Here is a 26,758-nt window from a genome sequence, read left to right on the forward strand (position 1 = left end):
TTATTATGAGTAGATAAGAAATTTGATAGTCACCATTGTGACATGCAAACCTGTGGTAGATGTGTTGTTATTAATGGTACCTTAGAGTATTGTGCACTTGGCGAGATCCGTAAAATATAAAAGGTGCGGTTAGGTTCAGGGAGAATACTGAAATCTATCGGCGAGATTCGTAAGGAAGGATACGATTAGGTTCGATGATATAGGGAATAATTGGGTTTGTAATTGGTATCGGCAATGATTCGTACATATAGAAGTGCGGTTAGGTTCGAGGAATTACCACGACAAAGATCGGGAAATTTTAGATAAGAATACTGGATGACCGGCAAGATTCGCTCATATAAAGGTGCGGTTGGGTTCGGTAGAGTAATTCTTGGGAAAGGAGGTGAGGTTATAAGGCGAAGTATAAGAGGAATACTGAATTGAGGATTTAAAGATAAGAGAATGATGGTATAATGAAAGGATTGGAAATAAAATAATATGATAAATTTAGGCGTGGAATAATAGGGAATAGTTTACTGTTTGAAACTATTAACGAAAATGCAATAAAAGACGGGAGGAATATTTTAGATAGGACGATAATTGTAGCTATTTGCAAGGCATGTACTGCGTGCGGGCATGCGTATATGTTTTGAATGGTGGGGTAATGTTGACGCTAACGGACAAATATTACTGAATTTGAAATACTAAGGGTGTGGTTAAGTTTGTAGAGTATATGTTTTCATCTATGGGTTATCGTGGGCAATGATAGGGATATATCAATTTATTTGGTGTTTTAAATGTTCAATGGTTGAGGGTGCATGAGCACCACGTTTGAAAAAGGGGTGCTAGAACGGGTTGTTTTATCAATTCATTTGCTGTTTTAATGTTTAAATGTTAAACGGTGAAGAACGGCTTGATTTATCAATTTATTTGATATTTGATGTTTGTCTAGTGTACGAACACCAAGTTTAGATAGGTGGGCTAGTAGCGGGTTGATTTATCAATTAATTTTGTGTTTAGTGATTGACACGGTATAACACCGAGATTAATTAATAGGGATGGAATAACTTGGATGTTGATTGGATTTGATGTTTTATTGACGGACACTGTATAACACTGATTTTGATTGAATTTGATGTTTTATTGACGGACACTGTATAACACTGATTTTGATTGTATATTGATGTTGTATTGACGTGCACTGTACAACACTGAGTTTAAATAATTTGATGTTTGATGAGGAACGCTGTATAATCTGAATTTAAACAAATGGGTTGGACTAATTTAGATTATATTTCGATGTGACGGTTGCTGTCTGACATTGTATAACACAAATTTAATTAATTGGGGTGGAATAATTTAGACTATTATTTTATTGGATGGTTGCCGTTTGACGTGAGGCAACACGGTTTTGACATTGGGGTTAAAATAGTATGGATTATTATTTAGTTTAATGCTGAATGGTTGTTTATATTGTATAAGACCGGTTTTAAATAATTAGGTTATAATAGACGGCGATTTTAACTGAATAAAGTGGAACAATTGGGTTTAAATAAATAGGTTAACATACTTCACATGACGGACTGATTATTAAATTGGTCGTAAAATATACACGGGGATAATACGGTAAAACAAAAACATGACTACCAGTGAAGAAGCGGAGAGAATATTAAAGGCTCTAAAATCCACACTCGAGAGCAACGGAGGAAACAACGGGAAAGAATGGAAGAGACGGGGAGAGAAACTTTATAAGGAATGGATAGAGGATGGTTTGATACTATCCCCCGATGGGGTTCCCACAGGAGGCGAGCCAGGGCGAATACTGGGAACATTGAAGCGAAGAACCCAGAAAGCAGAGGTGGAATGGAAGAAAGAAGGAGAACCCAGAAAAGGTAAAATCAAGGAAACAATGGAGAAAGCCAGACTAAAGGAGAGAATAGGACTGGCGATGTTGGAAAAACTTAAGAAAATATGGGAAGAAAAACAAAGTAACGAGGAGAAGCAGAATAAGAAAGAAAAACACAGATTATACCCAGTTTTACCTACGGCCCCACCCCCGTACGAAGCACCAAAGCTGATGGCACCAACACTGGATATTACGGGACAGGTCCAATATCACAAGAGGCCAAATGAGGAAGAGGGGGAGAAGTGGGTGAAAGTGAGTGATCTGGGCGATCGGAGACAGGAGGTAAGGGTAATGCTAGAAGCAGCTAGAGCTATACGAGAAGGGGTTACTAACATGTCCAGAATGCAGGAAGAGGACAACTGTATGAGGCTAACCGGTGACGGTGAAAGAGGGGGCCTGGTGAACTCGGACTGGAGCTCGATGGAGCAAGTGAACAGAGAAGTGGAGAACAGGGAGCGTGAAGAAAGAATAATGAATGTGAAAAAGCTGGAAGAGGAAGTAAAAAAAGGGGCAATACAGTTGCAGGAATTGGAACAAACTGTGCGAGATCTGAACGAGGAAAGGAAACGAAGAAGAGCGAGCACTCCATCACCGATAAACAGATCAGGCACACCTCCCAGCAGGCATTATATAAACATGGGGGAAGAAGGTGAGGAGGCAATTGGGGGAGAGCCCAAGATAATATGTGGAACATTTGAAGGAGATGTATGGGAGCAATGCGATGCCCCTGCTATGCACACTCGGGCAAGAGCTCGGGAAAAGGAAACCAGGGGCCAATACCCGATGAGAGACACGCCAGGGGGTGGTGCTGTTTATAAGCCCTGGGCCCATAGAGACATTAAAGCCCTGGTGGATGCTCTCCCAGCCCCGGAGGAATCTGGAGATAGATGGATTAAAGCTTTTGAAAGCTTAACTGCTGCAGATGAACTGACAATAGGAGACATGGCAACAGTGATGAACAGATGTATGGGCGACCAAGAATGCCGGGACATCTTTATAACAGGGGGAGTGAGAGGTAGGGTGTCTTCAGCGACCCGATTTGATCAGCACCGTGGACAGATATGGGAGACCATAAGACGCAAATACCCGACCCAACCAAGACCTCAATTGATGAAAACTCTGACACTGGATGTGGATGAGAGTGTACCAGTGTATATGAAAAAGGCCAAGTGCCTGTGGAGACAGGCCTGGAACGAGGAACCAGGGAAGGAAACTACAAAATATTTATTTTTGGCTAGCTGTCTGGAAGGGCTTCCAGAACACGTGAGAGTTGAGTGTGAGAAAGTGGTAGGCATCACTGCAAAGACTGTATTGGAATTCACTGATATAGCCCAACATCATGTGGAGAGATGGAGAGAAGGTAAACGGAAGGAAGAAGAGGAAATTAAACAGCTACAAAAGAAAGTGCTGAAGAAACAGCTGACGGAAGATAAGCCCGGTAAGCAAATGGTTGTGACCAGTACGCCCGTGACTGGCCCTCTAACACCCACTCCAGATGCGGCAACAGTAGCTGCGGTAGTTCAGGCTATGGCAGGACTGATGGCACCGGAACGGGCACCTGTCGCTCCGTATCAACCCCTGCCACCACCCGTAAATATGGTTTATACTGGTCCAAACCCCGCTCCCCAAGTATATTCAGGACCTGGGTATCAACAACCAGCGTACATGCCTTCTCTAAACCAACCAAACCAACCATACACATCTGGGTATCGGAACCAAGGGTGCTTCAACTGTGGAGCATACGGACACTTGGTTAGACACTGCAACCAGCCTAGACAACCATACCAGGCTAGAGGAGGAGGATATGTGAGTCAACCTAGGGGACGAGGACAGTGGGCTCCTCGGGCACGTGGGAGCTGGCAAGGAGGACGAGGTAGTCAGGTACAATGGTACCAGCAATCGCCAGTACAAGACCAGGGGCAATATCAGCCCGTACCAAACCCAACACTAGTCCCCAACATGGCATGGGCTGGAGAATATAGTACTGAACAATGAAGCTGCCCGGAAACTCCCAAGCTCCCCTCCACTAGAATCTACACCTTTCCCCCGGATGTGGAGCCGGTGGTGAAGTGCATGATAGGAGGAAAGGTGCAAAATATGCTGATTGACACCGGATGCACGTGGTCTTCTGTGCAAGCAGCATATCAACTTACTAACAAAACACAAGCTTTCTCCGGGGTTTCCGGGGCTATAATGAGAAAGTATTTTACGGTGCCACTAGAAGTTGTATGGGATAACCTTGAAGTTACACATCAATTTTTACATAACCCTGAGTGTTCAGTTGGACTGATGGGGAGAGATCTCCTTTCAAAATTAGGATGTAGCATCTACTGTAGCTCCGAAGGTTTGCATGCAACCACCCTCCCGATGGAAATACTAGGACAGACCCTTGCTGAGCAAACATCACGAATGTTATACATGGGTAGCTGCGAAGAGGAGGAAGAGGAGGAACAGGCCTATGTATACTGGCTGAAGCTTCTCAGCCCAGACCCGGACTCACCAAGGGTCTGTAGGGAATTCCAACAATGGAAGCCATGGATACAAACGCTCAATGCCTACTATCCACCTGAAGACCCACCCCATGTGACCATGAATTATACCAGTGAGCTCGATGAAATATACGATGAAGCATGGGAAACTGACATGGAGGACAGACGACCAGTGGTGCTTAGCAACCACATGTACATACTCAAGGAAGGTGTGGCTACAAGCTGCATGGTAATGGAAGGTGATATGGATCTTAAAGATAACTGGTTTGCTCTCACCGAAGGTTCACATGCTGGATCAATCCCACATGTCACCCTAATGGTTGGGTTTGGATACGAGGCTAGGTCACTTGGACCTGCAATACGGAAGGCTAGCTACCTAAAATGGGAAAAGACAGAAATTCCCAGAATGGAGGGAGCTGTTATGGATGGTGTCAAAGTTTGGAGAGTGAAGCTAAATGTGGATGACGTATCACAACCTGACGTTGTGAGAAGGTCTAGGCACCATGGGAGGGAGATGACAGACCACCCCGACACCCCAAACATATTTGCCAACCTGCCCGGAAGCCTGTGGTCGACCAGTGCTGAGGATGTGGGACTGGTGGATGTCGAGCCTGTAGTTATCACCGTTAAAGAAGACACCAAATTGACGGTTCCGGTATGGAGGTCTCAATATCCATTAAGTGAAGAAAAGGAAAGGGGTATTGAGCCTACGCTGGAGGGACTGGTAACAAGTGCAGTTATCTACCCTACTGTCTCACAATGGAACACGCCTATTTTGCCTGTGAAAAAAGGGGATACGGGTAAATGGAGGATGGTGCAGGACTTTAGACCAATAAACGAGGTAACCCTACCAGATGTTCGGCCAGTTCCTGACCCGTATCTGGCACTACAGAATATTTCACCTAACCAGGACTGGTTTACCGTTGTTGATTTGGCTAATGCATTTTTTTGCATACCCTTGCATAAAGACTCTCAGACACTCTTTGCGTTCACCTACAGGGGGCAGCAGTACACCTATTCTCGAATTCCACAAGGTTACCGCGATTCTCCGGAAATCTTCAATTCCATCCTCAGGGAACACCTGGAGGAGCTGGTCCTCCCAGAAGGTGTCACGCTGTTGCAATATGTGGATGACCTACTACTTGCGGCTCCTACGGCGGAGTCCTGTTTACAAGCAACGGCAGCGTTGCTTGCTCTTGTGGCAAGAAAGGGATACAAAGTAAAAAGGGAGAAAGTGCAGTGTGGCAGGAGAACCATTCAGTTTCTGGGTAGGGTGATATCTGGAAGAGGGCAGGCTGTTTCCATGGCTCAACGGAAGTCTATTCTGGAACACCCTAAACCTACCACAGTTCAACATCTGTTGTCTTTTCTGGGTCTGACGGGATATAGTAGGACGCATGTCCCAGAATACTGTCTAAAAGTGGAACCACTGAGGAGCATTTTGAGGGAAGCAGGTAACAGGAACCTCGCGGGTGTTCTGAAATGGACTACGGAAGCAGAAACGGCGTTTATCCAACTGAAACAGGCCCTGGCCCAAGTTGAAGCTTTGTCCCTGCCAGACTATACGGTCCCGTTTTCTCTGGATGTTTCTGAACAGGATGGGTATGTCCATTCGGTCCTGTATCAGAAACAAAAGGGGGAGAGGAGAGTACTGCACTACTATAGTGCGAAATTGGATAACATGGAAACAGGACAAACTGATTGTGCCAGGCATTTGGCTGCCCTGGCTAAAGCGATTGGAAAAACTGCACACATCGTGATGCGACATCCACTGGAAATCAACACTGACCATGGGGTAACAGCGTTCATTGGATCAAAACTATTTACTCTTTCCAGCAAAAGAAAATCTAATATCACCAAAGCCATAACAGCAAAACACATCACCTATGTCACTACGAAAACCAACATGACTGACGGAATGGGAGAAGGTGAACCGCATGTTTGCAAAGACAGAGCAGCAAAGCAAATAAAAATTCGAATGGATCTGGAAAACACCCCGTTAGAAGGGGCAAAAGAGAGTTTATTCACGGATGGATGCTGCTACAGGTCAAAAGACCCGGGTGAAGGAAACATAGCAGCCTATGCTGTGGTAAGACAGGACAAGAACGGTGACTATACAGTGCTGGAAGCAGAGAAACTGGGACCAGCGGAAGCCTCGGCACAGCTGGCTGAGTTAAGAGCACTAAGGAGAGCGCTGGAACTCTGCCAGGGAAAATAAGTGAATATTTACACAGACTCTGCATATGCCCATGGCATTGCCCACATTGATGGACCACAGTGGATGAGAAGAGGGTTTTTGACCAGCTCAAATGAACCGGTTAAGCACAAACAGGAGGTCCAGAAGTTAATAGAGGCTATTAAGTTGCCCGGACGGGTAGCAATCATGAAGTGTAAAGGACACAGCAAGGAGAGCACAAGAGTGAGAGAAGGAAATGACCAAGCAGACCTGGCAGCTAAGGTAGCAGGAGGCTACACTGCTCAACAGATGGTGCAGCAGACAGCCCAGAGCCAGGAGGACCTAACGGAAGATACAGTAAGACAGTTGCAGGAGGCAGCTGATGTCTATGAACAGAATGTGTGGAGCAGACATGGAGCAAGAAGGGATCATAAAGGAATATGGAGGGCCAACACAGGAAAAATAGTGGCGCCTGCCAAACTCCTTAGGTCAATCATTAGAGAGGAACATGGGAAAGCACATGGAGGTTGGAAGAGTGTAGGAAAAGCGATTGAGAAGGCATGGTATCACCCAAACATGATGGACATGGCTAGGGAAATATCGGAAAGCTGTGAAGTGTGCAGAAGTTACAACAACAAAATATCACTGGGAGCAGTGATAGGCAGTTTTCCCATACCTGATGCGCCATTTCAGGACATTTGTATCGAATTCACCGACATGGGGCAGGATAATCGAGTGGAAGGAAAAAGATACTTGTTAGTAATGGTTGACAGATTCACCAGATGGGTGGAAGCCATCCCTACGGCGAGGGAAGACGCTAAAGCAGTCATCAAATGGTTAAGAAGAGACCTCATACCAAGATTCGGAGTCCCGCGAATGATCCGTTCTGACAACGGTACCCACTTCAAGAATGAGCACCTGAGGGAGGTAGAACAGGCGTTAGGGATCACCCACAAGTTCGGGTCAGTGTATCACCCACAATCGCAAGGTTTGGTAGAGAGGGCTAATCAATCTCTGAAACGAAAAATGGCTAAGATTATAGCAGGGACAAAGTTGAAATGGATAGATGCGCTACCTCTGGCCCTCATGTCAATGAGAAACTCACCTGGTTCAGATACACATCTCACACCCCATGAACTGTTGACAGGACGTAGGATGCCAGGACTGCCGGCAGACAATTTGAGTTTGCCTAGATTAGACATTGCTAAAATCAGGTACACAGACTACATGCAGGCGCTAATTTCTCTTGTCGAAAGACTGTCCCAACAGGTGGTGGAGATCCGCACTCTTGCCGTTGGAACCACAGACGAGAACAGAGACATCCTGGTGGGAGATTGGGTGAGAGGAAAGGTGCACTCCAGGAAGTGGACGGAACCAAGGTGGGAAGGACCGTTCTAGGTGAAGGAGGTATCAAGTCACTCACTAAGGGTGAACACACATAAGAAGGACGTGTGGTATCATAGAACACACTGTGCAAAAGACACTGTCCCAGAGAGAACTCTAGACCAAGTACAGCAGGATTTAGCGACAGGTTAGAATAATGAGGGGGCTGTGGGTGTTCTGGGTGATTTGGATATTGAAGGGGGTTATAGTTAGGGCTAGAGGGGGTATAGTTATCACTCTGGAGGAAGGGGAGTCTCAAGTTGTGACCCTAGAACCATGTCAAATATGGACCTGGAGAAATGGGGCCAGAAGAATTGGTGATATTTGTCCTAGACTACAATCAGGGGAATGTAATGTACTGGTGCCTTATGCAAAACAACGAGAGACGTACCTATGCGAAGGGAAATGGTGTCCATATTGGGATTACATGATCACCAATATGGGAACCTTGTGGGAGTGGCGAAGAGGCTACCCATATACGTTGAATGATGTGTCCAAAGTAAACAGGTTTTCAATGATATGGGGTGTACAAGGAACGAAAAGTAACTCATGTAAAGGTGATGAAATCTTACTAACCATACAGAATGTGAAATCCTCAGATGCTGGGACCTATACGCTGGGAGGTGCACGAGCCGGGGATGATGTTATGGGACTCAACGAGTTAAGGGTTACCCCTTCGGCACCTTATGGGTATGCCAGGAGGTGGGGGAACAGCACTGACTCTCCCATCATGTTAAGTGCTGCCACTCCACAGACAATTGAGGGAACTAATCCGGTAAGAGTTGTAAATGTGAAGGATATTACGGATAGTGACCAGCTGGGTATCGAGACAGGGTATGAAGGGAGGGGGAATATGTGGCTGGCCTATATGAGGTACACTGCCAGGATATTAAAGAAAAGGGCCTGTGTAATCTGTGGGAGGGCTAGACCAGAGTTAGCAACCCACCCTTTTGCCATTGAAGAAGGGGAAGGGTGGTTGTGTATTTTAGAGGGATTTTATGATGTACTGCCTAATAGCACGTTGTGTAACTCATTGAATCTAGTCTTCCCCGAGGTCCCACCACTGAGAGCTCCAGGGGGAGTAAGGACGTATGGAGGTAACTATAGCTGCATCACTGGTACAGGTCAGGGACGTATTTATGGGGATCTGCCTTTGGGATATTGTAAAACCAATGTAACTATGAACTCAACATGGCCAGTGGAGGGCAAGCACCAAACGAAAGGCAGGGCAGATATATGGTGGATGTGTGGGCCTAATAGGCAACTGTGGCCCATATTAAAGGGAAGTTGGCAGGGTACTTGTGCCCTTACCAGTCTGATCATACCATTAACTATTGTGGATGTTACAGCTGATCAGTTACTAGGACATATCAATTCCCCTAGAAGTGGGGGAAGAAGTCGAAGAAGTGCCCCATGGACAGAAGTTGAGGACATTCATTTCAATTTGTTGGGAGTACCTGTAGGGGTCCCAGAGGAGTTCCAAGCCCTTACGTCATTTTTCTCGTAGAAAAGCGGTAAAATTCCGACAGGGAATCTCCTTTTCGGCAAACAGAGGAAAAAATCCCAAAGGCGGGGGCGGTCGGGGTCACGCGCATAAGCTAGTGTCTCTTGATGGGCCACTTGAGAAAGGCGATAATGTGTTTCAGCCTGGGGCTGGAATGACGACATTCTCTTTTTTCCCGGGCTATGAGAGCCTATGGACGACGTGGGAAGTGTCACGTTAGAGCAGAGATCCTTAGTAAATGATAGAGATGGCAAAGAAGTTCCAGAAATGGTCAGACAGGCCACTTCCTGTAAAGGAATCTCTCAGGTTTTGACCTGCCATTTGAGTTCTGTTATACTCACAGACACCATTCAAACAGTTTTAGAAAATTTAGGGTGTTTTCTATCCATATGTAATAAGTATATGCATATTCTAGTTACTGAGTAGGAGTGGTAACCAGATTAAATCGGGTATGTTTTTTATCCAGCCGTGTCAATGCTGCCCCCTAGCCCTAACAGGTTAACCTGTTAGGGCTAGGGGGCAGTATTGACACGGCTGGATAAAAAACGTACCCGATTTAATCTGGTTACTACTCCTGCCCAGTAACTAGAAAATGCATATAATTATTGGCTTTGGATAGAAAACACTTCAAAGTTTCTAAAACTGTTTGAATGGTGTCTGTGAGTATAACAGAACTCAAATGGCAGGTCAAAACCTGAGAAGATTCTGTACAGGAAGTACCCTGTCTGACCATTTCTTGGCCTTCTTTGCCATCTCTATCCATTACAAAGGATCTCTGCTGTTACGTGACACTTCCTACGGCTCACATGGGCTCTCAGAAGGCGGCAAAAAGCTGAATCGTGGCTTTGCAGGCTCTGGCTGAAAAAAAGTAGCGCGTTTGGGTAGTGGCTGGTTACAGTACTGTGAGACTCACGCGCGTGCCCGCGTCGACCGAATGCTTTGTTTTCTTTCCTCTGTTTACCTAAACGGAGATTCCCGGTCGGAATATTATCGCTTTTTTACGAGAAAAATGGCATAAAAATGGATTTTAAACAGCGGTTGACATGCTTTGAAGTACGTTAATGGAATATTTAGAAATGTTTTGTCACGAATTGCGCCATGCTCGTAACCCTGATTTACCATTTCGGATAGTGTCTGGAACGCACGAACAAAACGCCGCTATTTGGATATAACGATGGATTATTTTGGACCAAACCAACATTTGTTATTGAAGTAGAAGTCCTGGGAGTGCATTCTGACGAAGACAACAAAGGTAATCAAACTTTTGTAATAGTAAATCTGACTTTGGTCAGGGCTAAACTTGGTGGGTGTCTAAATGGCTAGCCGTGATGGCTGGGCTATCTACTGAGAATATTGCAAAATGTGCTTTCACCGAAAAGCTATTTTAAAATCGGACACCTCGATTGCACAAAGGAGTTCTGTATCTATAATTCTTAAAATAATTGTTATGCTTTTTGTGAACGTTTATCGTGAGTAATTTAGTAAATTCACCGGCAGTGTTCGGTGGGAATGCTAGTCACATGCTAGTCACATGCTAATGTAAAAAGCTGTTTTTTGATATAAATATGAACTTGATTGAACAAAACATGCATGTATTGTATAACATAATGTCCTAGGGTTGTCATCTGATGAAGATCATCAAAGGTTAGTGCTACATTTAGCTGTGGTTTGGGTTTATGTGACATTATATGCTAGCTTGAATAATGGGTGTCTGATTATTTCTGGCTCGGTACTCTGCTGACATAATCTAATGTTTTGCTTTCGTTGTAAAGCCTTTTTGAAATCGGACAGTGTGGTTAGATTAACGAGAGTCTTATCTTTAAAATGGTGTAAAATAGTCATATTTTTGAAAAATTGAAGTAATAGCATATCTAAGGATTTGAATAACGCGCCACAGGATTCAACTGGCTGTTGAGTAGGTGGGCCCATAGAGGTTAATACATTTGCAAAAATGTATAAAACCTGTTTTTGCTTTGTCATTATGGGGCATTGTGTGTAGATTGATGAGGATTTTTCCCCCAATATTTTTGGTGTAAGGCTGTAATGTAACAAAATGTGGAAAAAGTCCTCCTATTTCCATCTAATCTGTCACGGTTCGCTGCCGCAATAGGGCTTAACCCAACCTCTCTCTTTATTGCTACCGTTACAATCATGTTCAAACATCCATTCACACACACATACACCCTATGGCTTCATGGCCAATGTGGCTGGGACTTCTGTCCCTCTTACGGATCTCGCAGGGGAATACCCTCACTAGGGACCTATCCTACACTGTAGTGTTACTCACAGATCTCGCAGAGAACTAGCTCCACTTGCACTGCAAAAAGTTAGCTCTCAAAAACAAGAAAAAAAGCAATAAATTGAGGGAAATATAAAATAAGAAAAATAATCTGCCAACAGAAAATGTTGCTTGCCAAGATTTTTTTAACAAGTAAAAATATCTAGTCTCAAAGAATGCACAGATATCTTAAACCTAGTGCGTTCAGACTAAAAACAAGTAATTTGTCTGGATACAAAGAAAATATTTAAGAATAATTGAAATCACAGGTCCCAGAGGAGGTGCCTGGTCTACACAGGTCTGATTCTTTGCCCTGTATAAGACATACATTTATTCAAGGGTAATTATAAAGAAAAAAGAACACCACACCGTAACAACAACCTAACAGCAAACACCAAAACAACTACATCTGTAGATACATGTATTGTACTGATGACCAGGAAATGCTACTTTGAAAACAGGAAACACTGTCTGCATGGTTAGATTAAATGTCTTCCAAATGTCAAAATCTAACATTACCTCATTTTCACCATGAGTAAATCTCCAAATGGTTCTCCTTCTGAAGAAGTGCTCTGGCCCGGGAAAGAGATCACGTAAAACCTCCTTAGAGAGGCTGGGCAGCATGGCTGTACTTATATTAGCAGCTGAAAAACACATTTAACCACATGGTAAATAGTTAAGTAATTAGCAGCTAAATCATAGTTTATAGACGCAAAGTGTCAGGTTGATATAGGTTATGATACATTTGCATACTGTCTTCCATTTCCAGTTAATGCAGGAATGATTTACCAAGCTAGCTAATGTTAGCTAACAAAATTAGACTACCAGTATATCATTAACGTTGACGTCAATTACTTTAAACCAAAAGATAGTATAAACTAATGAAACTAACGTTAATGCTAAATTGTCTCCCATATTGAAAATCTTAGGTAGTTAATCTTTGCTTGCCTAGCTAAGATTGTAGACAATGACTGACACCATCGATAATTTGGCTTTGCAGTCTTTGGCGCCCTTTCTATTTATTTTCTATTGTCAATAGAAAGGGCGCCAAAGACGGCGAAGCTAAATAATCGATGGTGTCAGTCATTAACTGCTAACAGTCAATATTACCTAGTAAAAATTAGCATACTTGGTTTGCCAACTTTCCAATTCAAATGAACGTTAGCTAACGTTAGCTTGCTAAGGAGAAAGGTAGACGGGTATAAACAAATGAACATTACCTTTTAATACTGCGGTTGATATATGATTCATGCCTGGACATGTGTCATCCATTCCATCTTCATTCATGGTGTTGTTAGATGCCTCAAATATTTGGACCATCTTTGACTTTTTAGTTATAGGTCTCCTTTATGTAGCTAGATAATGTGACAACGTACGTCAGTTAAGCAATATCACACGAGTGGGAGTGCTGAATATCAGCACGGCTGTGATTCGGTCTTAGGTACGAGGCCGCAGTCCGAAGATAATAATATTCAATATAACAGCAGGACCTCGAGTGTGATATTGCTTTTATACAACAGTTCTACAAACGCAATTTATTAGTTAACAGTAATAAGCGACAACAGATTATGATTTGTTTATTTATTTCATCATTTATTTGGCTCCGCCAACACACATAGTTCCCCAACTGGTCTGGGACTGGACTGTTGCCAAGCACCACATATACATTTTCCTCCACACTAGCTTGCTACTGCTACTTTATGTAGGTCTACACGTTACCGTCCTCTCCTGACGACCATTCATCAAATGTTATTTGTGGAAACATGTTCATCTTTGCAGTGCGAAGTTTGTTACAATTTAAGATCGATAACAATCGTTAATGTAATTAACGGTTATTAGAACAGCTGTAAAGTGGAGTGATACATATATAGTTAAAAGTCCCAATGCTGTTGTACTCTACTCCAATCAAATGACTTGGTCGTATTATGTATACCTGTGAACATCATTTTCAGTTCTTTCTGTCCTTTTCATCGAAAGCAGTGGGAACGTTTTACTGCGTTTGCTTTTAGTAACGTTCAAGATGCTTTGGCGGTGCATTATCTGCTGCGTTTTTATTACTTTTTCCATTGAAACTGTTATTGAGCCATATCAATAGATTGCACAGTCGCAGCCCTGATTTCTGGTTGCTCTGTGGTATTGACGGATGCACTGAGGAATGTAGAGTGTACAATTCCTTCTATCATCATCATGTAAAGAGAAACCACCTTCAAAACCTACTTGAAGGCACCCGACCAGATGAACAGCCATCAGAGGAAAGCCAAGTACCACCAGAACAAGTAAGAAGCTAGCTAGCATTTTTTTTTGTTCTATGGATTTTTAAAATTATTTAATGAACGGACGATACACAGACCAAAGTCATACTGTCCATAGGCTATTCGATAATTTAACTATAATGACTCTTATGGCTAAAGCTGGGTTAATGTGAAAATAATCAATGATAAATAGTAACAAAACACTTAAATAGCTCTATTGGTGAAACTAAATACAATTTCAAATAATAGTCTGTTTCTTTGATGTGTGGTACACAGGACAACATTCAACCCGATCAGCTTCTAGCTAACTCCAGCATCACTGATCAGCAACTCAATACATCTGACTCAGATGAAAGGCAAAGGGGCATTGACCAACAGATCTGTCACAGTGCAACAAGTAAGTTACTTGGTTGGTGGCAATCTACTGATATTGACCATATTTGTTTAAGTACTTAGATTTACTAATATCATTCATAGTCAGTCTTCGCAAGCATCACACAAAGATTATACTTGTCATGAACTAGGAATGTCCAGCCTCAGGATACTACATTCAATGTCAACATTATTTTAGGGTCTGACAACACATGCCACTGCTTTTGTGATAAATGCTTTGAGCCTAGCATCGTCTCTCACAGGTAAGATGCTTTTTCTGAACAGAGCACAGCATTTAGTATGTTACATTATGCAGAGCATTTTGTAGTGGTTCAGTGATGGTTGAGTTCATTCTCAGAGCTAGGTTACTGTTGATCCCTTATGTTAATGAATATGCCATAAGCAAATCTGAATATCATAGGTATATATGATGGTGTGTTCCAACCTCCATGATTGATGACATCCCCCACTCTCTCTCTCTCTCTCTCTCTCTCATTTTCAGAAAGTCGTGAATGACATTGTTGCTGGGGTACAGCAGTATCAATCATCACTATTGGACAACCTCAGGAAGCAGATGGAGGCAGTGGTAAAGAAGAATTTTCAGGAAGCACATCAGGTCAACTTGAAAAAGATGCAATGGATATATTTGACAATTTCATTGACCCTCTTGCTGGCGTTGCAACAACATTTAGACAGGACAGTGTTATTAAGAAGCAGTTTAGCTGTTTGGAAGCGTAGGAAACTCCAATTGCTTGAACCATATGCAGGATGAAGTGTGGAGGATCGGGTTCGAGCTCAGGCTCTGTCGTAGCCGGCTGCGACCGGGAGGCCCATGGGGCAGCGCACAATTGGCCCAGCGTCGTCCGGGTTAGGGAGGGTTTGGCCGGCAGGGATATCCTTGTCTCATCGCGCACTAGCGACTCCTGTGCCGGGCCGGGCGCAGTGCACGCTGACCAGGTCGCCAGGTGTACAGTGTTTCCTCCGACTCATTGATGCGGCTTGCTTCCGGGTTGGATGTGCATTGTGTCAAGAAGCAGTGAGGCTTGGTTGGTTTGTGTTTCAGAGGACGCATGGCTCTCGACCTTCGCCTCTCCCGAGTCCGTACGGGAGTTGCATCGATGAGACAAGACTGTAACTACTACCAATTGAATACCACGAAATTGGGGAGAAAAAAATAAAAAATAAAGAAAGAAATGTGGAGGATCAAAATACATTTTCATCAAAGACAAATTATTTTATTACGTACCATTAGTCAAAAGTCTAGAACAGTTCTTATCACACCCTAGGATTTTGTCTATGGTTGAAAAGGGACCCCAGATGTGCAGGGAAAGTTTTTTTCATGACATTGTTGATGGTGCTCTTCTAAAATCACATCCCTTAATTTCAGAGTAGCCAAATGCATTGCAGATTGTTCTGTACACAAATACACAAATAGAAATCTGTAATCCACTAGGATCCTTTGCATCAAAAAACAAGTTGTTAATGGTGTACTACACCCTAGGAAATATAAATCCAAAATACAGGTCTAAACTGGCTGCTATCAGGCTTCTTGCCATGGCTAGATCAGCAGACCTCCGTCAATCAGGTGTAGATGTAATATTGAATAGAGTCAAGGAAGACATGGATGCATTGTACAGTGGGGTTAAAATGCTAACTATTAACGGAGAGAAAACGATATATGGTGCCATGGTCTCTTTCTGTGGAGACACCCTGGCACAACATGAACTAGCACGGTTCAAAGAGAGTGTGGGCTTTGCCTACAGTAAATGCAGACACTGAGTGTTCTTTTGAGGACATGCAGTTACACTTCAATGAGGATGCATATACTAAAAGGACATTGGAGAAGCATGTCAGACAGTGTGATGAAATAGAAAAGGGACAGACTGACTTGCTTCGCAACAGCCTGAGAACAACATATGGGATCAATAGAAGGAGCAAGTTAGTTGAATTCCCAGCCTTTTGATATCATACAACAAACTCCGCAAGACATTATGCATGTAATAAGGGAGGGTATAGCCCCATTGGAAATCAAATGTGTTTTGAATCATCTTGTTGCGTCAGGACATATTGATCTGGACTCAGTGAATTCTGATATTCTTGGTTTCCCTTATTCCCCTCTAGATGTTAGAGATCTTCCATCCCCAATTTCTGTTAGTACATTAACGTCAAGTGATGGTTAACTAAAACAGTCATCTGGGCAAATGCTTGTCCTGCTAAAGATATTGCCATTTGTTTTGGAGAGTTTGGAAGTCAATGCATATATACGACCGATAATTGAGCAAATAGAGACTGTACAGATAGTATTTGCACCTGTTCTTTCCATTGTGACTGTGTCTAGGTTGAAGTTACTCATTGAAAATCATTTGAAGCATTGAAAGGAGCTTTTTCCAGACTGCAATGTTACACCTAAACAGCATTATATAATACATTTGCCATCACAGATAAAGTCATTGGGTCCAATGGTTAGACATATGTGTGTGCGGTTCGAGTCTAAACATTGTTTCCTTAAACAATGGGCTTCCAAGCTCCATTTAAAAAATATTTGCAAGTCTTAGATCAATCAGAACCAAATATATGAAAGCTGCCAAAATGTTGACAGTTCAATGCACCCAATATTTTAAAATGAAAGGGAGATGGGACCAGAGGTTAAAGATCTACAATATTTGCGTGGAAAATTGAGGGACTGAAGTGAACCATGCTGTATCAGTCAAAGGGCTTGTAATACATTCTAATAAATACATAACTCAGAAGTCCATGATCTTTGCCAAAGTACTTAATGGTAATATGCCAGAATTTGGACTGGTAAAAAAACATATTTCTTGTTGATTCTAGGCTTTATTGTTAGGAATATCAACCATTTCAAACTATACACTTTGATAGAAATGTCATGGCTTATCAAGTTGAGGTCCCACACCTCAGGCACAGGCCACTGGTTGATTTTACCTCTTATTACAAAATTAGCAACAAGAGCCAAACCTATGTACAAGTCAAATACCATCTTGGGGATGTAATAGAATTGTACAACAGTTCAAATGACTCAGTGTGTTCTCCAGATATGAAAGTGTACTGTCTTTGCTCTGTACTGTATTTTGTCTACATGATTTATGTGCTGTGTGTAAGATTGACAATAAAACAGGGAATTCCATTTGGTCATTATCTGTTCTTAATATGTGAAGCGATGAAAAGGATAAGATGCTTGAAATAAGAAATTCTGACTTTGACAAGCGGTTTTGTACTTGTCGGTGTTGATCAAACAGCTTTATAATTCTGGTAATTCTAGTTTCGAGCATTAAGTTACTCAGAACCAGTAATACATTCTCAGTAACAAGTTATATTATCTTATTAAGATAATTAAGGACAAAAAGCTTGAAACAAGTGAATTGCTCCAACATAAAAACTGGCTGATAAGAAGAAATATCTTGTCAGACAAAAAACAAGCATATATTGCCTTGATTTAAGATATTTAATCTTACTTAGATTTCAGTTTTTGCAGTGTGGGACCTATCCTAATGGGAACCTACCCTAAAACATGTATTTCTTTGGATCTTGCAGAGGAACACCCCCCCAAAAAACGAACGTACAGCAAGTCAAAGCTCAAACCAAGTTTATTCACCAAATGGGTTAAACATCTGCAAAAACAAAGACATGTTTCCTCCAGCACAAGTATTTATACCCTCCTATTAGGCGGAGTCTCCTCCTTGCACATCTAGACAGTCAATACATCTCTGTTGCTAGGCAGGAAGTTAAATGATGTGTGTAATAAAACTGTTCCTTCTCTCTTCATCTGACCTGACCTGACCTCGGCCCACATTCCTCACTCCTCCCTAATCCACGGCTGTCCAACTTTATCAGTGACTGCAACCAAGTGATTACCTTTTTCCTCACTCAGTTACTTCCATACCCCTAGTACTTAACCTCACTCCATTGACATCACCATATACATTCCTTATACATGTAATCATTAACTTCTAGTATAGTAAGTATTTCAAGCTAGAATCCAACACCAAGTATAATGGATTGTACAGTAGGTGGCGGCATACACTTCTAACATTTGTTTGCAGACCGCCATAATACTATAGAAGAAGAAGACAAAGAATTACAACAATATATCTTATGATATATCTCTGACTATCTCTGGATAGTGCCAATAGAATACTGAGATATTCATGGTAACTTGATGCCAGAGCAATGAAACACAGTTCCACAGCTAATCCTACTCCAGGCCAACGGTCATGGAGGACAGACCACTACCACGCAACACCCCTGCAAATCTTCTGCAGTAAAACCTCGCAATCCTAAGTACTTCTTTGCAACTGCCACCATAACCTCTATTTTCTGTGATTTACGTTGCATTTACGTTCCACTCCTCCTTACTGAAGAACATATTATTCCCATCCCTCTCTATTGGGCTCTGCCTACTAACAGGAATCCTTTTACCACTCTTTCATGGCTTCAGCATATGAGACTTTCTGTACTACACTGACCCTTTCAACCTCCACCTGCCTTTCTCTCACCGGACACCTCCGATCTCCAGCCCCATGGCCACCCCTACGGTATACACACAAAACTTTCTCCAACTATACTACACATTACTTCATCCCATGTCCTCCTGCACACTTCCCACATCAAGGAATCTCCCTCCTACACACTGCTGCAACATAACGATAAGCTTGGCACCTAAAACAGTGTAGTATTTTCGGGAAACAAAGGCTCTCAAGGGATTACTAACACATCCTAACTTGACATTGTCGAGCAAAGACTGCATCAAAACTCAGCAGAACAGACATTGTTTTCTCCGTTTCCCCACAGTCTCCACCAGGTCTGTGTCACACCAAACTGCAGGTGTCACAAACACCAGGAAGCTTCCATTTCAGCTGATCCTCCTCAACACTTAATGCTACCCCTGTTATCACTCCTTTCAACGGCCCCTGCTCCGAAGAGCAAAGCAAGTCATGTGGTTCGGATGAAAGAAACACAATAAATCATCACTAGTCCACTTCGAGTTACTTTCACCAACTCAACAGTCCCCAAACTCTTCAACACCCAACCTGACACCACATATGGATCAGCCAGAATACGAGGATCCATTCTCTCCACAAATCTCACTCCCACTGGGCCAGAATCATCCTTGTCATCATCGAGAGGATGCTCGAAATCAGCAGTCCTCATCCTCGTCAGGTTCTCTGAGCTACTCGAGCAAATATCAAGGTACTACCACCACACTTAAATTGGTACAGGACTCTCACAAACGGGTACAGCAAATATAGCCACTTACAAGGCATTCCTTAAACTAGGTTTATGAGCCAGCGATTCTTTCTCCTCCCACAATATTTCTTCACAATGCACCATCATTTACAGTACAGCTAAACAACAAATAAGTACTTGATTGTTGAATTGATTGGAAAATAAACTCAGCATTGATAACAGTAAATATATAATTATATATTCCAGCATGCCAACTGCAGGGCAATACAGATTAAAAGGACATGTCTAACCACACAACCATTAAACGTTTGAGACTTGCTTCTGGTTTGATCTGTCTCCTGTTTAAAAGTCATTGTAAGGGGACCAATACCACATGTAAATTCAATTGGTACAGCATTCTCACTAATGGGTGCAACAAATATAGCCTCTTGAGAGACACGCCTCAAAATATGTTAATGAGTTAGAAACAACAATACCATCCAATACCATGTGTTCAAAAGGTTTTTGGTGATCCAAAAATTAAGTATGGTTGTGTATTCTGAATTAGAATAAGTTACTGTAGCCTTTCAGGACAAGATTTGTGGAATTCCACAAATACAGTATATTACTCTATTCTTTGGGGGTACAGCCTTCTCACTCCCGAATGCAACAAATATAGCCTCTTAAAAGGCACGCCTTATAATATGTTAATGATCCAGAGACTCTTTCCCTGCCCACAACATTTTCCCACAATGCACCATAATTAATACTGTAAATCACATTTACGGTATTTTACAGTTGGAATTACAGAAAGGTCATACATTGTGCTATGAAAGAAATATACAGTATTTTACTGCATATTCTATGGTAATCTACTGTAATCAGTTTATACAGTATCATACTGTTGATTAATATAGTAAGTTACTGAAAAATTTACAAAAACGGCAAACAGTGTATGTTATTACATGATCAGATCGGTTGAAGTTATTACATTATTCATCAAAAAAGTTGTAATAACCATTGCTTAATGTAACAACTTATTACATTAATCAAAAAAAGTAATTACTTTAACACTTGAACATTTTATTACATTAAGGATGTAGTTTGAGATTGTGGCACTGAAGCCCTTTATTCCCACCGGGGTCAGATGGACTGGTGGATAAAAATGTTAAGTCTCTGCATCCAGTATGAAGGAAGTTAGAGGTACTTTTGTTATCTGATGCTAACCAGCATTAGTGCAATGGCTAGAAGTCTACAGGAACTCCTGGAATGTTAGCTGTTCCTGTAGACTTTCAGTCATTGCGCTAAAGCTAGTTAGCATTAGCTCACGAAACTACCTCTAATTTACTGGTCGCAGGGTACTTAATACTGACATTTTACATCTGAAAACAGGTGTTTTTTAACACTTCACATGTGACATTTCACATCTTTATACATGTGTTGTTGAACGCTGTAGTGCAGCCCAGTACATCACTGAGGCCAAGCTTCCTGCCATCCAGGACCTATATAATAGGCGGTGTCAGAGGAAAGCCCATAACATTTTCAGATACTCCAGACAGCCAAGTCATAGGGTTGGGGCAGTAGGTAGCCTAGTGGCTAGAGTGTTAGAGTGTTGTTCCAGTAACCGAAAGATTGCTAGATCGAATCCCTGAGCTGACGAGGTAAAAATATGTTGTTCTGCCCCTGAACAAGGCAGTTAACCCACTGTTCCTAGCCATCATTGTAAATAAGAATTTGTTCTTAACTGACTTGCCTAGTTAAATAAAGGTTAAAACAAAAAATGTACTGTTTTCTCTGCTACTGCACGGCAAGCGGTACTGGAGCACCAAGTCTAGGACCAAAAGTATCCTTAACAGCTTCTACCCCCAAGCCATAAGACTGCTGAACAATTAATCAAATGGCCACCGGACTATTACATTGACTACCCCCATTTGTTTGTACACTGCTGCTACTCGCTGTTTATTATCTATGCACAGTCACTTCACCCCTACCTACATGTACAAATTGCCTCAATTAACCTGTACCCCGGCACAGTAAGCATTTCACAGTAATGTCTACACTTGTTGTATTCGGCGCATGTGACAAATAAAGTTTGATTTGATTTGACTAAATGGTCTTTCTCATCCAAACCACAACTAGGCTAAACTAAATCAATCAATCAAATGTATTGAAAAAGCCCCAGCTGATGTCACAAAGTGCTGTATAGAAACCCAGCCTAAAACCCCGAACAGCAAGCAATGCAGGTGTAGAAGCACGGTGGCAAGGAAACACTCCCTAGAAAGGCCAGAACCTAGGAAGAAACCAAGAGGAACCAGGCTATGAGTGGTGGCCAGTCCTCTTTTGGCTGTGCCGGGTGGAGATTATAACAGAACATGGCCAAGATGTTCAAATATTCATAGATGACCAGCAGGGTCAAATAATAATAATCACAGTGTTTGTCGAGGGTGCAACAGGTCAGCACCTCAGGAGTAAATGTCAGTTGGCTTTTCATAGCCAATCATATCAGAGTATCTCTACCGCTCCTGCTGTCTCTAGAGAGTTGAAAACAGCAGGTCTGGGACAGGTAGCACGTCCGGTGAACAGTTCAGGGTTCCATAGCCGCAGGCAGAAGAGTTGAAACTGGAGCAGCAGCATGGCCAGGTGGACTGGGGACAACAAGGAGTCATCAGGCCAGGTAGTCCTGAGGCATGGTCCTAGCGCTCGGGTCCTCCAAGAGAGAGAAAGAAAGTCCCGATTGTCGTAAGGAGTGGACCAAAACGCAGCGGAAAAATCTATACTCATCTTCTTTTTTTATTTGAAGAAGGAAAAAAAAATAAACATGTATACAAAACAAACGATTCCAAACAGTCCCGTCAGGTGCAAGAAACACTAAACCAGGAAATAACTACCCACAAACCCCCATAGAACAAACACACCTATAAAGAGGACATTCAATCAGAGGCAATGAGAAGCAGCTGCCTCCAATTGAAGGTCAACCCAATAAACACCACATAGAAATAGACCAACTAGAAATAACATAGAAATACACTGACATAGAACATAACCCAAACAACCCCGAAACACCCTAAACAAACACCCCCTGCCACGTCCTGACCAAACTACAATAACAAACAGCCCCTTTACTGGTCAGGACATGACAAAGAAAGAGAGAAAGAGAGAAAGAAAGAAAAAGAGAGAAAGAGAGAAAGAGAGAGAGAATTAGAGAGAGCATACTTAAATTCACACAGGACACCGGATAAGAGAGGAGAAATACTCCAGATATAACATACTGACCCTAGCCCCCCGACACATAAACTACTGCAGCATAAATACTGGAGGCTGAGACAAGAAGGGTCGGGAGATACAGTGGCCACGTCCAACGATACCCCCGGACAGGGCCAAACAGGCAGGATATAACCCACCCACTTTGCCAAAGCACAGCCCCCACACCCCTAGAGGGATATCTTCAACCACCAACTTACCATCCTGAGACAAGACCGAGTATAGCCCACAAAGATCTCCTCCACGGCACAACCCAGGGGGGGCGCCAACACGGACAGGAAGATCACGTCAGTGACTCAACCCACTCAAGTGACGCACCCCTCCTAGGGATGGCATGGAACAGCACCAGTAAGCCAGTGACTCAGCCCCTGTAATAGGGTTAGAGACAAAGAATCCCAGTGGAGAGGGGAACTAACCAGGCAGAGACAGCAAGGGTGGTTTGTTGCTCCAGTGCCTTTCCGTTCACCTTCACACCCCTGGGCCAGACTACACTCAATCATAGGACCTACTGAAGAGATGAGTCTTCAATAAAGACTTAAAAGTTGAGACCGAGTCTGTGTCTCTCACATAGATAGGCAGACCATTACATTAAAATGGAGCTCTATAGGATAGAGCCCTGCCTCCAGCTGTTTGCTTAGAAATTCTAGGGACAGTAAGGAGGCTTGCGTCTTGTGACTGTAGCGTACATGTAGGTGTGTACGGCAGGACCAAAATGGAACGATACAGTTGAAGTCGGAAATTTACATACACCTTAGTCAAATACATTTAAGCTCAGTTTTTCACACTTGCTGCCATTTAATCCGAGTAAAAATTCCCTTAGGTCAGTTAGGATCACCATTTTATTTAGGAATGTGAAATGTCAGAATATTAGTTGAGAGAATGATTTATTTCAGCTTTTATTTCTTTCATCACATTCCCAGTGGGTCAGAGGTTTACATACACTCAATTAGTATTTGGTAGCATTGCCTTTAAATTGTTAAACTTGGGTCAAACGTGTCGGGTAGCCTTCCACAAGCTTCAAACATTGTTGGGTGAATTCTGGCCCATTCCTCCTGACAGAGCTGGTGTAACTGAGTCAGGTTTGTAGGCCTCCTTGCTCGCACACGCTTTTTAAATTCGGCCCACAAATTTTGTATAGGATTATGGTGAGAGCTTTGTGATGGCCACTCCAGTACCTTGACTTTGTTGTACTTGAGCCATTTTGCCACAACTTTGGAAGTATGCTTGGGGTCATTGTCCATTTGGAAGACCCATTTGCAACCAAGCTTTAACTTCCTGACAGACGTCTTGAGATGTTGCTTCAATTTATCCACAAAATGTTCTATTCTATTTTGTGAAGTGCACCAGTCCCCCCTGCAGCAAAGCACCCCACAACATGATGCTGCCACCCTCGCGTTTCACGGTTGGGATTGTGTTCTTCGGCTTGCAAGCCTCCCCCTTTTTCCTCCAAACATAACGATGGTCATTATGGCCAAACAGTTCTATTTTTGTTTCATCAGACCATAGGACACTTCTCCAAAAAGTACGATCTTTGGCCCCATGTCCAGTTGCAAACCGTAGTCTGGCTTTCTTTATGGCGGTTTTGGAGCAGTGGCTTCTTCCTTGCTGAGCAGCCTTTCAGATTATATCGATATAGGACTCATTTTACTGTGGATATAGATACTTTTGTACTTGTTTCCTCCAGCATCTTCACAAGGTCCTTTGCTGTTGTTCTGGGATTGATTTGCACTTTTCGCACCAAAGTACATTCATCTCTAGGAGACAGAAAGCATCTCCTTCCTGAGCGGTATGACGGCTGTGTGGTCCCATGGTGTTTATACTTGTGTACTATTGTTTGTACAGATGAACGTGGTACCTTAAGGCATTTGGAAATTGCTCCCAAGGATGAACCAGACTTGTGGAGGTCTACACATTGAAATTCATCCACAGCTACTCCGCCAAATGACACAAATGATGTCAATTAGCCTACCAGAAGCTTCTAAAGCCATGACATAATTTGGAATTTTCCAAGCTGTTTAAAGGCACAGTCAACTTAGTGTATGTAATATTCTGACCCACTGGAATTGTGATACACTGAATTATAAGTGAAATAATCTGTCTGTAAACAATTGTTGGAAAAATTACTTGTGTCATGCACAAAGTAGATGTCCTAACCGACTTGCCATAACTATAGTTTGTTAACAAGAAATTTGTGGAGTGGTTGAAAAAAGACTTTTAATGACTCCAACCTAAGTGTATGTAAACTTCCGACTTCAACTGTAGGTAGAGCAAGCCCATGTAATGCTTTGTAGGTTAGCAGTAAAACCTTGAAATCAGCCCTTGCCTTAACAGGAAGCCAGTGCAGAGAGGCTAGCACTGGAGTAATATGATCACATTTTTTGGTTCTAGTCAAGATTCTAGCAGCCGTGTTTATCACTAATTGAAGTTTATTCAGTGCTTTACCCGGGTAGCCGGAATTAGAGCATTGCAGTAGTCTAACCTAGAAGTGACAAAAGCATGGATACATTTTTCTGCATCATTTTTGGACAGAAAGTTTCTGATCTTTGCAATGTAATGTAAATGGAAAAAAGCTGTCCTTCAAAATAGAGATCTGGGTCCAGAGTAACGCTGAGGTCCTTCACAGTTTTATTTGAGATGGCTGTACAACCTTCAAGATTAATTGTCAGATTCAACAGAAGATCTCTTTGTTTCTTGGGACCTAGACCAAGCATGTCTGTTTTGTCCGAGTTTAAAAGTAGAACATTTGCCGCCATCCACTTCCTTACATCTGAAACACAGGCTTCCAGGGAGGGCAATTCTGGGGCTTCACCATGTTTCATCGAAATGTACGGCTGTGTGTCATCCGCATAGCAGTGAAAATTAACATTATGTTTCCGAATGTCATCACCAAGAGATCAAATATATAGTGAAAACAATAGTGGTCATAAAACGGAACCTCGAGGAACATCGAAATTTACAGTTGATTTGTCAGAGGACAAACCATCCACAAAGACAAACTGATATCTTTTCCGACAGATAAGATCGTAACCAGGCCAGAAGTTGTCCGTGTAGACCAATTTGGGTTTCCAATCTCTCCAAAAGAATGTGGTGATCGATGGTATCAAAAGCAGCACTAAGATCTAGGAGCATGAGGTCATTTACCACCTTCACAAGTGCAGTCTCAGTGCTATGATGGGGTCTAAAACCAGACTGAAGCGTTTCGTAAACATTGTTTGTCTTCAGGAAGGTGTTGATGATCAATTACTTGAGAAGGAGACCAAGTCAAGACGCTGTACCAGGTGGATTCAGTTTATAGTAAGGCAGTTTATTATGAGACAAAGATATTTGGCTGAGCGTGCACGGACTCCTTCGTTTAGCTCTTAGGGAACTAGCAGAAGAGAGAGCCCCGAAACATAGTGTACATCCAATTTATACAATTAAATAACAGTGTGTTGACGTTGAGTCTAGTAGGTCCGCTCTCCTGACTGGTAGATGAGTGGAGGGACGGTCCACTCTCCAGGTGGTGTCGACTTCCCATTGGCCCTTGGCAGTGTCCTTTGTCCTCGGAGTCCAACACACCTAAGTGTGTGTGTGTGTGTGTATTTCTGGTAATTCGTGTCTGGGTGCTTTGCGATATTCATGGAATGTTGTTCTTTACACCAGTGGTCAGTTCGTGTGGCTAGGGCTTAAGTCAGCCATCTGTCTCTAGGTGTGGTCGTGATTGGTATCAGTTGGTTGCTCAATATGTCTCTGGAATTTTGTTGTGTGCTGTTGGTAAACATGTTGTGCAAATGCCCTCCTTATATATCATTAGGTAAAACGTTAGATTATCTTTATTACAAAGGCAGTGAGTTGCAACAGCTTTTTCTAAAATGTTTGAGAGGAATTGGGAGATTTGATATAGGCTGATAGAAAATATAAAAAACTGGGTCAAGGTTTGACTTTTTCAAGAGAGGCTTTATTACTGCCACTTTTAGTGAGTTTGGTACATATCC

General features: G+C 42.5%; 1 long non-coding RNA gene across 1 annotated transcript; it reads left to right on the forward strand.

Annotated features, from left to right (window-relative positions):
• Positions 1-12,820: 12,820 nt before the first annotated feature.
• Positions 12,821-17,495, forward strand: LOC106600631 (uncharacterized). The gene is made up of 3 exons (XR_001327866.3): positions 12,821-13,991; positions 14,244-14,364; positions 14,842-17,495. It is a non-coding gene; the product is annotated as an uncharacterized LOC106600631 (long non-coding RNA).
• Positions 17,496-26,758: the final 9,263 nt, after the last annotated feature.

The sequence above is a fragment of the Salmo salar genome, chromosome 03 (assembly GCF_965601325.2).
Source record: "Salmo salar chromosome 03, fSalSal1, whole genome shotgun sequence".
In the NCBI taxonomy this organism is placed as follows: domain Eukaryota; kingdom Metazoa; phylum Chordata; class Actinopteri; order Salmoniformes; family Salmonidae; genus Salmo; species Salmo salar.